This window comes from Protopterus annectens, chromosome 1.part2 (genome assembly GCF_019279795.1).
Source record: "Protopterus annectens isolate FY-2018-M chromosome 1.part2, PAN1.0, whole genome shotgun sequence".
Classification (NCBI taxonomy): Eukaryota; Metazoa; Chordata; order Ceratodontiformes; family Protopteridae; genus Protopterus; species Protopterus annectens.
The window spans coordinates 561,913,474-561,927,974 of NC_056727.1; positions in this window are offsets into that span (position 1 = coordinate 561,913,474).

Below are 14,501 nucleotides of genomic sequence, written 5' to 3' on the forward strand. Positions count from 1 at the left end.
ACATGTGCAACTAACAGTGGCCCAAACTGCCTTTCAGTTTGTAGACTGCTACAGACCACCCTCCTGAACTCAGGAACATCATTCGGTATTCCTGGGAACACTGGAGAATATGAAGGTCTCTCCAAACACCATTATATTGGGTGACTTCAAATACACAAACATTGACTGGGAATACTACTCATTCACCAACACCCTTGCACAACAGTTGCTAGGATTTATAGACTCAAATGCTATGGCACAACTGGTCACCACACCCACAAGAGAGGAAAACATATGGGACATGATCATCACCAACATGGTGACTCTATGTTCCACACCAGAGGTATACCCCTCATTGGTAAGGTCAGACCATACATTTATCTCACTGGACATACATATCCCATCCACACCCACATCCTAGGTAATCTCAGTGAAAAACTTCTCAAAAGCAAATGTCACACTTCTACAAATCGAGGTGGTATCCATCAAAGACCCTGGGACAGTGGTAAATATGGCTCAGACCACTGAATCCTTTACAAACGCATTCTATGGACACCTACTGGAATGCATGGATCGTGCTATCCCAAATAACAATAAGACTCACTCCTCCAAAGGCAGGGGACCTGTCTGGTGGACCATGGCCATTAATAAGTTATACAACAAAAGGAGGAGGCTACTACATGATAGAGCACAATCCCAAAAAGGGAAGGCATCTCTGATCAGTACTAGCAAAAAGCTATGATCACTCATTAATTCATCTAAGGCCCACTTCTAACGGGAACTTGCAACAGACATTAAGGACAATCACAAAGCCTTCTTTAGTTATGTCAGGAACCTGGGTGGAAACTCCCAGATATGCTGTGATTTACTGCATAATGACAAAACATACACTGAACCCACTGACATTGCCAACATCCTGGCAAACAGGTTCAGTGCAAATGTTCCCCCCCCACCCCCCCTAAAGTGCAAATGTCCATCCCAACAGAGTGTAGCCTCCCTGACATCACAGATGAACAGGTGAGTGCTGCCCTCTCCAAAGCAGACAACACAGCATCAATGGGACTGGACGGTGTCCCAGCCTGCGTCTTACACGAGCTTCATGACGAACTTAACACTCACATTAAGTCACTGTTCAATATCAGAGTTACTACAGGATATGTACCCAAGGAATGGCGTACGGCAACAGTGTTCCCGCTCCACAGAGGTGGTGCCACAAGGGACCCTGGACAATATTGCACTATAAGCCTAACTAGCCTGGTCTGCAAAGCTATGGAGCATATCATCACGGAACCCATACATATAGACATCGGGAACCTACAGACACTGGATCCTACACAATTCAGCTTTGTTGTGAGCAGATCTTGCCTCTTGAACCTGTTCGATGTCTTTAAACAGTTACCAGGTCCATAGACATAGAGAAGGTTGTCCACACAGCCTACCTGGAGCTCACAAAACAGTTCAACACAATACCCCCCTCAGGCATTATACATAAGCTCACCAGCTTCGATATCGACACATATGTCACAAGATGGATTGCTAACTGGATCTTGGATAGCACCCATATAGTCAGTATTGCAGGTGCCATGTCTGACTATACACCAGTTACACGTGGCATCCCACAAGGCTCAGTTCTGGGACCTCTCTTGTTCAGTATATATTTCTCAGACGTACAGGCTAACACAGGAGGAATATGGCTGACCATGTTTGCAGATGACTGCAAACTGGGTGCCATAATCAACTGTCCAACTGGCACAAGCATCCTCAAATAGGGTCTCACAGAGATGGATGACTGGTGCCAGAGCCATGGCCTACAGCTAAATGCCATTAGATGTATAGTCATCCCCTTTGGGAATAACAACATGCCCACACATTACCACATAGGTGGTAATCCATTACATACAGTAGGAGTTGTTAGGGATTTGGGGACATGAGTTGTTAGTACTCTTGCCTTTGAAAATCACATTGCCAAAGTGGTTAGACAGACCTTCTATATAGCCCACCTTATCCCATAAGGTTTCACATCTAGATCAAGTGAGGTCATTGTGCCCCTATACTCATAAAGACCATGCTTGGATACAATGCCCCATTTGGGATGTACCTTACCCGACACCTGCAGCAACTGTAATGGCCAAAAAGGTACCTCACCAAGTAGATCTAGTGATTCACACAGATGCCCTGCGCAGCTCGGCTAAAGTAACTCCAGCTCTACTCAGTCGCTTACCGCCAACTCGGATGCGATCTGTGCCTGTTGTTTAGAGCCATGTCCATCCCAGAATTAATGGACATGCTCCACCTCAGGATGTCCAAATCCCTTAGAGCTACATGCTCCAGGGATGTAAACCTCAGCACTGATATTAATAGGACATGCTGGAGGGGCAGATTCCTATCCCAGAGGCTCCACTCTCTCTGGAATGAGATCCCAGTCCCACAATGAAGAGACCCCCACTGACCACCTACAGGAGACATCTTGACAAGTGGATGGATGATCGTATGTTTAGCCCTGGGATATCTTATGGGTCCCTGCTAAACAGAGGCACAATAAACTAAACATAAGTGGGCTATCTTGTGTGACCTACTATTCACAGGCACAGTCTACTAATCTAACAGGGTTGCGAAAGCAAAACACACTCTGGCTAGGCTTATAGTATCAATCTCTGAACCTATGATAATGTTCAGGATGCACACTGTTTATTGATGATACTGATTGCAGGTTTTATTTCTTCTTTGCTTTCCCACTTTCTATGAGCAACCTAAGTATCTGCAGAACATATTTGATTATGACAGGGTTCCACTATATTATATATGTATCTGTTGTCATATAACTGTGTGCACAAGGTGGATTGGTGACTAGTGAGAGGTTCCTGGGTGAACACATGCAACTGCCGGATATGTGTGGCCCACTGCTGTACTCAGACATGGCCTAAGTGTGTGAGCATGCCCAGTTCGGCCTTTCAGTGTTTTGTTGCCTGAAATTTGTCTCATTTATTCAAGTGTGTGAGCATGCCCAGTATGACCTTTCAGTATGTTGCTGTCTGAGGTCCACTACATTTGTTGATGTGTGTGAACATTACCAATATTAACATTTATACTATATGTGTGTTGAAAATCAGGTTCTATTCTTACTGCAGGGCTCACCTTTGTGTCTTAACTCAACAGGGATTATGCTGTGCCTGCAGGGTTTCCATGAGATACTTTGCATAGACTTATCAACATTTTTTCATACAAGCTGACCACTGACATACTGTCATGGTTTAGTGGTTCAGTACTATGAATATAGTGCACAGTATCCTGGGTTCGAGGACTGTCATTGCTTCATATTTTCATACTGGGCAGAACAGACCGCTTCAGGAACAGTGAAGAAAATATGACCATTTTTACCTGCTTTTGCTGGACTATGCCCAACTTTGACCAAACTTGCACAACATTGCTCAATGTTAACCAACATTGCTGAATGGTGCCCAATATTGCTCAACATTGCCAAAAGTTGTGCTACTTAGTGTGTGCAATTTTGTTTACATATACTAAATAGTGATAAGAGCTGTTTAGCACTGCTTTATATTGCTTAACACAAGGCAATCATGCCTCAGGTGGTGCTGCAGGGCTGCCTATGTCAGATGCACATATTACACTCCCTATACATGTTTGTTAACAGGTAGTGTCAAGTTAGGCATCCCTTTTACTATATGTGCAAGTCAGAGAGAGGTATAATTTCCAGGGTTCCTACTGAGCCAGTGTATATGCTATGCATTGCTTCTTTGCAAAGGCCAAGGCATACTGGGCATGCCTCCTTTTGCCTACTGGGGCAGGCTCAGGTTGTTCCTCCTCCGAGTCACGCTCTGCCTGTGATGGCCTTGGCAATGGTGGGTGGCTGTTTGCCCCGACCTATGCTGCTCCTGCTGCAGCTGTTTTCACAGGATCATATTATGTACCATAACACATACCATGACTATTTGGGTACATGTATTTGGTGAGTACTGCAAGGCTCCACTAGATGTGTCCAGGCACCGGAACTGTGACTTGAGCAGCCCAAACACATGCATGATTACATTTCGTGTTTGTGCGTGTGCCTCATTATGGTGTTCCTGTTCAGGTGTGTGTGCATTTCTGATGGGTGTCATCAGCCACGGCTCCAGTGCATATCCAGCATCCCCCACTAGGTGACCATGAGGGATGTCCCCATTGTCAAATGTCTGGTACAGCTGTGTCAAATGCCAGATATGGAAGTCATGGTAGCTTCCAGGGCAGCCAGCACACACATTCATTATTATGCCCTGGGCATCACACATGACCTGGCAGTTGATGGAGGGGAAACCCTTGCAGCTATAGTACACCCTACCCTACTCACCAGCTGGTGCTTTGATGCATATGTGCGTGCAGTCTATTGCACCCACTACCTCAGGGTATTCCGCTATTTGCTGGAAGAGACACATATTGCTGGCCAATACCTCACGGGAATTGGGGAAATATACATGATCACCGACATGTGCTGACATGGCATTCAGGAACTGGTGCAGTACCCTGGATGCTGATGCCTGTGAAATCCCCATGATATCACCAGTTGGTCTCTGGAAGGTACTTGTTGCTAGTATTCTTAGGCCAACACATACCTTGGTTTCCACTGGGATGGGTTCCCCTCTGTTGGTTCTGTGTGTGACGCGTGGCCTGCACAGCTCAACAATTTGCTGCATGAGGTCTCTGTCCACTCTATAGCGCTCCACTATCTCCAGCTCATGTAGCCCCTGGTAGGTTACCCTGGGCCTGTACACTCTTCTCTGTCTCCTCACTGTGGGTTGCTCAGCAGCATTCGCATTGTCACCACCCTCAGCATGTTGCATATGTCGCCTTATAACAGAAATGGCAGCCCCTAACATTTCTTTGTCTCAGTAAAGCTTTTTCAGTTTTCACTTCTATTAGCTTACTGCAATGTTGCAGTGTCTCTGAGAAAAACATAGTGGAAAGTTGTTTGCTGAGTTTTAAGTGCTGGGCTGGGCTGGGCTAGTGTACCGCCTGTGTAATTGCCTGATTCTGATCGTTTTCACCTGCTAGCTCTGCTAGTACTCCCTGGTTAACTTCCTACTATTTGTTGTTCTTCCTTTTCCCTTTCTGTTTCCTCAGGGGGGGCAGTGCCGCGCACACCAGTTCACATGCGCGCACACATGCTTACACGGACTACAACTTGCTTATTCTTGCTAAAACGCGCACACACAGGCGCAAATGCGCTTACACAGGTTTCAACAACCTTACACTTGTTTACTCCAGCTTAAACGCGCACACACAGGCTTACTCGATTTTACAGGCATGCACATGCAGGCATACACGTTGCAGGCACTTCTACAAGAAACTTTAGTGTTGTTCACGGCATACACCTTCAATTTCTTGCCTTTAGCTAGAGTACCTGTTGACACACTTCTTCCAGTGATGAGTAACTGACAGCAGACACATGCCACTCTACTCCAATGAGTTTCACTTCTTTCAGACATACCCCCCTCATGATGTTACCTATCTTCTACTCTGATACTCCCCTTATCCTACTCCTACACTCCACTGACTGTGCTCTTTTGCTATGTAAACTTGGGATTCACTATCCTTACCCTCATTTGCATAGGATTGCCTACTAATGCTTGGTTACATCTCTTAGACTGACCTTCCCCCCTTAGCAACATCTACTCGGTAGCCATGTTGTCTTTGGACTGCCATTCCCTTGCATTGTATATTAGGGATTACTATAAAATCCACATTTGTGGATTTTAATTATTGGTTTTCTGGTTTTTAGAGTGCAGTGCATTTGCCAGGCGCTGCGCTACGCTTAAACATCGGCGATTGGGATAAAAAAAATATTTTATTTTAATTTTGCATCGGTGAACATTGCCAATGGCCGTATTTTTGGCCATTGGCATGCTTTCTCAACTGGATGCATCATTTTTTGGAGCTGTCACGGCTCCATTTTGCTATTTGCAGAACTGTACTCAGTTGTCAATGGAGTACATTTCTGCAAATAACACTACTCTTACTCAGACAGGTTCGGGTTTCCTGGATCACAAATTTACCTCATTTGCATAGATTTTGCCTGCAGTTGAGGTAATTTGCATATCCTAGCCCTGTCTGTGTAAGAGTCGTTTTAGGAGCTCTGTTGCACGCCCCTACCGGCTGTTCCTGGATTGCTCGGCGGACATGTTGGCTGCATGGAGTCTTACTCTACTCTTAGACTCCGTGCAAGCCTTTGTGAATCTGGCCCATAATATTTTTTACATTTCTACTTAACCATTTGTAACCATTTTCATGTGCTAGTAACTTATTTTGCACAATTTATATTGTTTTAAAGCTGTAAATGTACTCCTGTGACTATCCTATGTAAGGAAGTGAGGTAATTGTTTATGCTAGTTCTAATGAAGTTCTCGTACTGTTGACAGGGATGTGATCTCTGTGCATTCCTGTTCAGTATCAGGAAGGTCCCTTACGTTCAACAGATCCTGTCATTACAGCAACTCAGCATCAAACTCACATGCTGACACTTGATAACGATCTCTGGGACCATGACCTATACTGTCTTCGGAGGACATTGTGTATGACATCTTCCAAATCTAAGTTACATTTTGACTATCAATAATGCAGAATTGTACACAGGACAAATACTACAGTTATTCCTTGTACTTGAAAGAAAGAAAACATACAACAGCAAAAAGAAAAAAAAAAGAAAAAAAAAACTGCAGCAGCAATGACATATTTCATTACTGAAAACCAACTACCTTTCTTTTAGTAGGTAAATACAAATTCAGTAAGTAACACTGCACTGAAATTAAACTTCTTTCATAATACCTGCATCACTTCACTGGCCACTGAACACTGTGCTAGTGAAGATGGCTAATACCTTTTGGAAACAAACGTTTGCTTATGATATATGGTGATATGTCTGATGTATAATGTAAGCTGACCATGCACCACTCAGCACAGCCAACAAGTAAGACTGCATGCATCAAGCATTATCTTTGTAACTTCTCATTGTCACTTAGTCTATGGCATGGCCCATAGATGTGGACTAGATACCACCTGTTCACGTGCTCAGTTGTGTATCATGCAGGAACCTGCTGGAGAGGTTGCCATGCTACTGGTGTTGGCTGGTCATCATTATCATCAACACCCCTTTTTTCCCATTTTTTTCCACATGGGGTCAGGGTGTTGTGTTAAATGTTGCCATCTCTCTCAATTCAATGCCGCACTCCTGCCTTCTTTGACACTCAACTACCAAGTCTTCAGCCAGGTCTCTGTTGACCTTAGAGCCTTGTCTGACCATTGCTTGCAGCTGATTGTGGCAACCAGTGGTTTATGCTGTGGACCCATTGATACCACCTCACCCACAGTGCAACCCTGGCCTATATCTATACCATACCAACTTACAAAGTAAATTATAACAAATACTAGTACCCCTGCACCCTTTCTTTGCTAGGAGGAAGTCTACCTAAGTTGCATGCTGGTCACTCTTGTATGTAGGTCTGCAATGGCCTCTCCTTCTTTATTCCTGTTGCCCCACCCATGTGGACCCAGGCAGTCCTCCTATCCTGTTTTGTCTGTCCCAATATGTGTGTTCAAGTCACCTATTATCAACACCAAGTTATGTTGTTCTGCTTTATCTAGCAGGTCCTGCAACTGTTGTCTGAATGCATTCTTTTCCTCACTATCACAACCCTGCTGTGGGACATAGACTGAACTTATGAATACTGCCTTATTATTACACTTGAGTCTGTCATTAATTCTGATGATATCTCTCACTGCCTTCTGACTTCTCTCTCACCACAATTCCAACACCATTTCTAACTTGTCCTCTTCCTGAGTAGTAGTCTCTGGATCCCAAGCCAAGTGTCTTTGCTGCATTACCCTTCCATCTTGTCTCTTGGATATATAGGATGTCCAGCATCCTCCATACCATCATCCCATCCATTTCCAAGCACCATCCTGTCAGTGAACCTACATTAAGTATAGCAAATTCTTAGTTCACATTTGGCAGGTTGATTGGTTTTACATACAGCTCTTGCTCAAAAGAGCTATTCCAGTTAAAGCAGGCTGGGCAACTGGACAACTGGACACAGGCTGACCAGTAACTCATTGATCCAGAGTTACTGGGCTTTATGGTGGGCACACACTGGCCAGTTGGGGGACATACACCCCTTCCACCTTTAACATGGGTCCCTGGCATATGTTGGGGTAGGTCAGGTCCTCAACCCACTTATCGCTGGCAAATACCCATGCCCATTTGGTGACATTAGTCAACTTGACCAAATCACCTAGAGGCATATTTTATACCATCAAGTGGCTAACTCTGCCATGGCATGCAGTCTATGATCTGTGTTCTCCAATCTTGAGGATATTGGTATACACTAGTAGACAAAAGTGGTTAGTCTATACAACTCTTCCCACTAAAGGGCACCATGTAGAATCTGTGCTGCTGCCCACAGTTCCAGTCATTGGTGAGCTTGAGATGGAAACACTCAGCATGTTTTTGGAGGTGGGAAGAACCCCACAGAGATGCAGGGAAAATATACAACCTCCAAACATGCATTGGCTGGAGGTCAGGATCAAACATTGTACCTTGTGCATTGGAGGTGAAGACTTTAACCATTATGCCAACTGGACTCTGTCAGCATCCTAGAATTGTCCATGTTTCTCAGACCGTACTGCCTATGACTGCATAGTAGGATTCTTCATGGTTACCTAGGTGTCCTGATATTGGCTGGTCATTGTAATTATTCTTATTGGTGGGGCAAATGATAGATTAGTGACTGGCTGGGGCAGTTGTGTACTGTGCCAATGCAGGATTATGTTGTGCAGAATGCAGCAGTAAATGGGCTTTGAGCAGGCTAAACATTCACTCACTGTCTTAACCTGTCTGGGGCAGGACAATATTAAAGCACCCCTTAGCAGCTCCATGAGGATTATAGACTGGTGTCACTACTCAGGTTTTGAGTGGGTAGCTTGTGCCACGTGGAATAAAAAACAGGGAAGGGACACAGAAAATAGAGTAAATAGTCAATGCTACACACATCACTATATAGATGAAGAGAATAGTTTGCCTATGCCATCTAGGTGACCACAAAGAACTCTACCATGCAGGAAATGACATTACAGTGTGAGAATCATGGGCACTGACAGGATGCTGGACAGATGCATCAGTAATGCACCTCCATGTAGCACACACACTACCTGTCAGCTGATAGATAGGTAGCCCTTCCTGTTCCAGCACTGCTCCCCATGGTCCAGATGAGGCACTTATAGCAGCATGAGTGCACTCTATCACACACAACACCTAAGGAAAGCATGCCATATGACAGAAGGCATGCATGGTACTGGTTTGGACCTGTGGTGACACTAGGAAATAGATATGCTCATCCATATGTGCTAAGGGTATATCAGGGAGCTGCTGCGGTATCATTGAGACAGAAGCCTTTGAGATACTCAACATGTTTCAGATTTGACTGTGAAAGGTCCTCATAGTAAGCATAGTAAGGCTAGTAATATATCAGTATCCATAGGTATAGGAAGGTCACTCATTTCCCCATTTCTTGTTTGTGGGCTGTGCAAACCCACCAAAGCCTGTATTATAGCCCTTCCAATCTAAGTATGTCTAATGATTCCTACTCCGCAAAGATGAGATGCGCTTTACTTTGTCTGTATCTTCTTCTTCCAGATAGTTGCACACCACTCCCTGCACTGGGTTTAGGCACAGCTGAAACAAACAACTTGCAGCAGGACACATCAAAGCGTGCAGAGAAATTAAGCATCTTTGCAGACTGCAAAGCAGATAGAAAACACATGGATTCACTTTTTAGAACCCATCTCTACACAGTGTAGAGATGCATCAAAAACAACTATGAATCATAAAAAGTGTGAAATGAGACGCATTTACATAATAAAGTTGCAGATTGTTTGCACATTGCTCATTTGCTTCTAATTATTTCCTCATTTGCGTAAGATTTTCTGAAACCAGTTCTAACAGATTCACTTTGTAGTAGCAATTGCCTCTGGATAGCACCTCAACTGTACTTGTTCACAGCTTGTACAAGTTACCAGTAGACGCGCATGAGGACTATGAATGCCCTCCCAAAATATTAACAAGAATGTTTCTTTACAGCACATTCATTGTATGAATACAGGAAAGTAAATGAAACTCGTTGCGCTGCTGGATATCATACCACTTACATGTGCAATAATGCTGATTTGGAGCAATAAAAGACAGGCACAACAGGGACATGCAGTCCAAAGCCTGAGCAAAAGAATGCAGTGCAAGAAAATGCTGCAGGCTTAAAGATAAAGTTCAAAGTGATGAGCAAATACAGCAGAAACATTAACCGTTCTCATCACATTTATTTGCTTGCAATTACTATTTCATTGTAAAAGGAAAGCCTTTTTATCAGGCTTTCCATTAAAAATTTAAGTTTTATATGTCCTGCAAATATGGGAGACTGGAGAACAAACCTCTGGCTTTGCATTCTTTCCTAGAGGGCATTCTGATCATTTGATGATGCTTTTTGAGGGGCACACAGAAAACAGCTAAGCTCTCTATCAATTGTTGAACACTACATTGTCTGATCCATCCCAAAATGTGTGAAACAGCAGAGATGCAATTAAACAAATTTTAAAGCAAGAAATATCAGCAATCAAAAACCAATAAGCAGGATGCAGAAGATACCTTCCCCGGAACAAACACGGTCTGGCCACAGAAAATAAAGTGCAAAAATTCGCTGCTGAGTACTCCAGCTGAACAAAACCGTCAATGAGGTTTAAAAAATGAAACCCAGAAGTAATCCAAAGACAACGTATTTAATAAACAAAAACTCAAAACCACAAGCGCTTTCGCCTGGTATTACCAGGCTTTATCAAGTGTGTTTTTTTTAAAGCAGTTTCCTATCAGACTGTTAATTAATTCAGTTTACAGATAATACTTGCTTAGAACTATGTAGCAATTTTTCAATTAAATAATTAAGGAGTACCTCCATAATGATATCAGGGCATTCTGTTACATGTACTAATTGAAAGATTACATCAGTAGATGTTTTAAAGCTTATATTCTCAGTGAAGATTTGATAAAAATAATTTCCTTTTACAATAAACTAGTGATTGTAAACTCAGAAATGCAATCAGAAGAACTGTATTTCTGTTATATTTGGTCATCGCTTTGAACTTCATTGTTAAGATGAAAATAGTCTAATAAAAACTACACTTCTGTTACACATAAATCAAACCACGTTGTGTGTTGTTAGACATAAATCAAACCACGTTGTGTGTTGTTAACACTCAATTAGGCTAACATTTGTCTTGGGTAAATCTTTTGAATAATGTCTGCAAATTATAATAAAAGAGTTGTGGTTTTCTTACATCTAGCATGGATATTGTACAACATAGGTTCCTAAATGAATATTAAGCTTTGACTTGCTTATGAGACTTTTGAGAGGTGGTAGGCATTGATACTAATCAGTAAGTGTCTATTTTTGTAGTCTGTTTGGACCTCATGAAAGTACTTGACACACTACCAAACAGTTGGCATCTTGGCATCATTGGTACAATATAAAATAAATCTTTGTATAGTTCAATGGGTAAGCAAATGACTTAGTGGTAGAAGATGAGATGAGATGAGAAGAAGCGATGATACTGGGAGAATATTCTGCCAAAAGACCTGCTCATGTCAGCAAGGCTCAGTCCTAGGCCTGGTGTGTGTTAATTATCTGTTTGCGTCTTTCCCAAGAAGTTCTACATGTTGGTTGATGAAATATGTAGATGATTGTAAACTGAATGCCTGTAACAACAGAAAATAATATGCTAATGTTTAATGATTATTTACTAGAAATTAATACAGAGGCTAAGAATTTGAGCTTAAATGTCATCATCAGTAAATAATAAAAGAAAAATGTAAACTACTTAGGCACGTGCTTCATGATAACTTATGACACATCTTAGGATCATTATTAAGCATAACTTCTCATTCCAGCACATGCACAAAAGACTGGAGTTTTATGCAATACTATGACTGCAAGAAATCCATTTATATTGATAGGCCTCTATAAAAGCATTGTGCAACCAGTCTTGGAGATTGCTTGTTTTCTGTGCTTAGATAGATAGATAGATAAACATTACTTCAGCATTCAAACCATAGTGATATATATTTATGTTAGAGTAATGTTAGATATAGAAATGTAAACTTAACTGAGGAAAACACGAATAAGATTATTTTATTTATATTTGTTTACTGGGGTAGTCAGCATGTAAGAGAGAGGCAGGTAATACACAACTAATACCTGGATTATAGAAAAAAAGTACTTCTAATCATAAGAACTGTAGATAAAGAGCATAATTTTAAAAGGAAACTCAGAGACTGGGTGGCTGATAGAAAGTATAGTCACAATATCATGCCCTGAACACAGAGATGAAAAACTATGAGGCTAGAAAACATTTCCTCCTATGCCTCTAACAAATATAAGGTTGATAATTAAAAAAGAAAAACACTTCAAATCTATACTCTCAGCATCTGTGATTGAGGCACAGCTCTAGGATTTTTGCCCTCATATTTATTCTTTCTCTTTTTGCCCTCATATTTATACTTACTCTTTTTGCATTTACTGATGTTCTTCATAATGTTAGACCTTCTTATGTACATTTTTTATTTATTAACTAAGTAAATCCACAAGAAATAAATGATTCTTTGCAGGAGCATGCAAAGAGCATTGTCTGATTAAAAGATTTTCCTAGAGTTGTCAAATGGAAATTAATGGAATAAAACTGGTGAATGCAAGATAAAGCTCATTAGCAACTTACAGCCTTAATCTTCTGAGCTAAACTAAAAGACATTCATTATTAAACGAGAGAATTAAGGTTATACATTGATTATGCATCACTGACTATAGTGGCTGTATTATTCAACCTTTTTCTGACAATTAAGAAACTGCTATTTTTTATCTTCTGCAATAATTTTAAAGGCTGATATTATTATTTTTAAAGCTAAAAGATTGAGAAGCATGATTTATGTGCACTGATTTGACTGATGTTTTGTTAAATGTGTTTTTGTTTAGTGCATGTACTGTCAGTAACAGAGACTGATTTTACTAATAATGTGTTAAAATGTATTCATATGTTGTGTCAGTTATTAAGACAGACGTTTGAATAAGAAAGTAAAACAAACATTAAGAAATTCTGCATGGAACATCCTCAAAAACATTTTCAAATCTGCACACTGGATGAACAGATGGCTATTAAAGGTTAAAAACAAAACTCCAGCATTACACCTCCAGCAATGTGTCTCTATTGTACCAACAAACATTTAACAGTAAATTAAGAAGGCAGTGTTGCTTGGTTCTGATACTGAGGTATCTCTGAGAATACTGTCTTTATATTTTACAAGGAATCCCACAACATTTATTTATTTCTTGCATTTATCAGCTGTGTAGGATGCTATGGACACTTAGCTCTTCTAAACTGGAGATCTAGATAGTGCAGTTTTAAATAAATAAATTCCAATCTTTATTGTATTAAAGAAAATGTATCTCAGCATGAGGAACAGAATTTGAAGTACAAGAAATAGCCCACGCTGTTCTTATGTAAAGAGAACATGTGCAGATATTTACACAAAAAGCAGATAATAACTTATCAGCATAATAATACATTGAATATACAACAGATGGTATACAGGACATAGTACAAACACCATGATTTCTAAATAACTCAGAGGAATTTGCTTTTCACCAGTTTGAGTATATTACTCTTTAGCTTGGCTAAGAAACAACAGATATTAAGACAGGTTTGCCTTTCTATATTCTTGGCCTACCAAGTCTAAATGCCCATTGATCAACCTCCAACAAGTCCTCATACACCATAAGCAATGTGTACCCAATCAATGTTTAATTCTCTCTGTCAAACCAATAAGATCACTAAAGACCTTGTGATGAAGAAGCTGAATACACTGAAATGAGGTGCAAAGGATCAGATACTCCTGTGAATGTCCAGACATATATTGTTAGCCAGATAATAAATCAATGAACAGGTTAGGTATATGTTTGGATCTATGAAAGACTAGTTATGGGAAACTTGTTTGATCAAGGCCATTAGACTCAATCTCCAATTTACTCTGTGTTCTATAATTGTTTGTGTCTGTGCTTTATAATTTATAGGAATCGAAGCATGGGGATTTGACATCCTAAGCAACACACCCACTTGTTACATTCCCTGCTGTCTATAACTGAGAGCACATACTAGAGCACAGACAGGAAAATATGTTACTCATGAGCATGATTTATGCTGAAAATGTGTGCAGTGTAAATGCTGTGTAAGATAAAAGTGCAAGAAAGCACGGACCAAAAGTAAGTTTTAAACCTGAGAAAAATCAAACTACACACACTGACAAAGAATGTAATGTCTGCTCAAATGTTTGAACAGCGGGTCTGAAAAAAAAGCAAACTGAAGTATCTGTGCAAACTGCTTAGTTACTCTGGTCATTATGTAAAACCAAAGGGTCGTAGATTTCTTTTATGTGAATGTAAGAT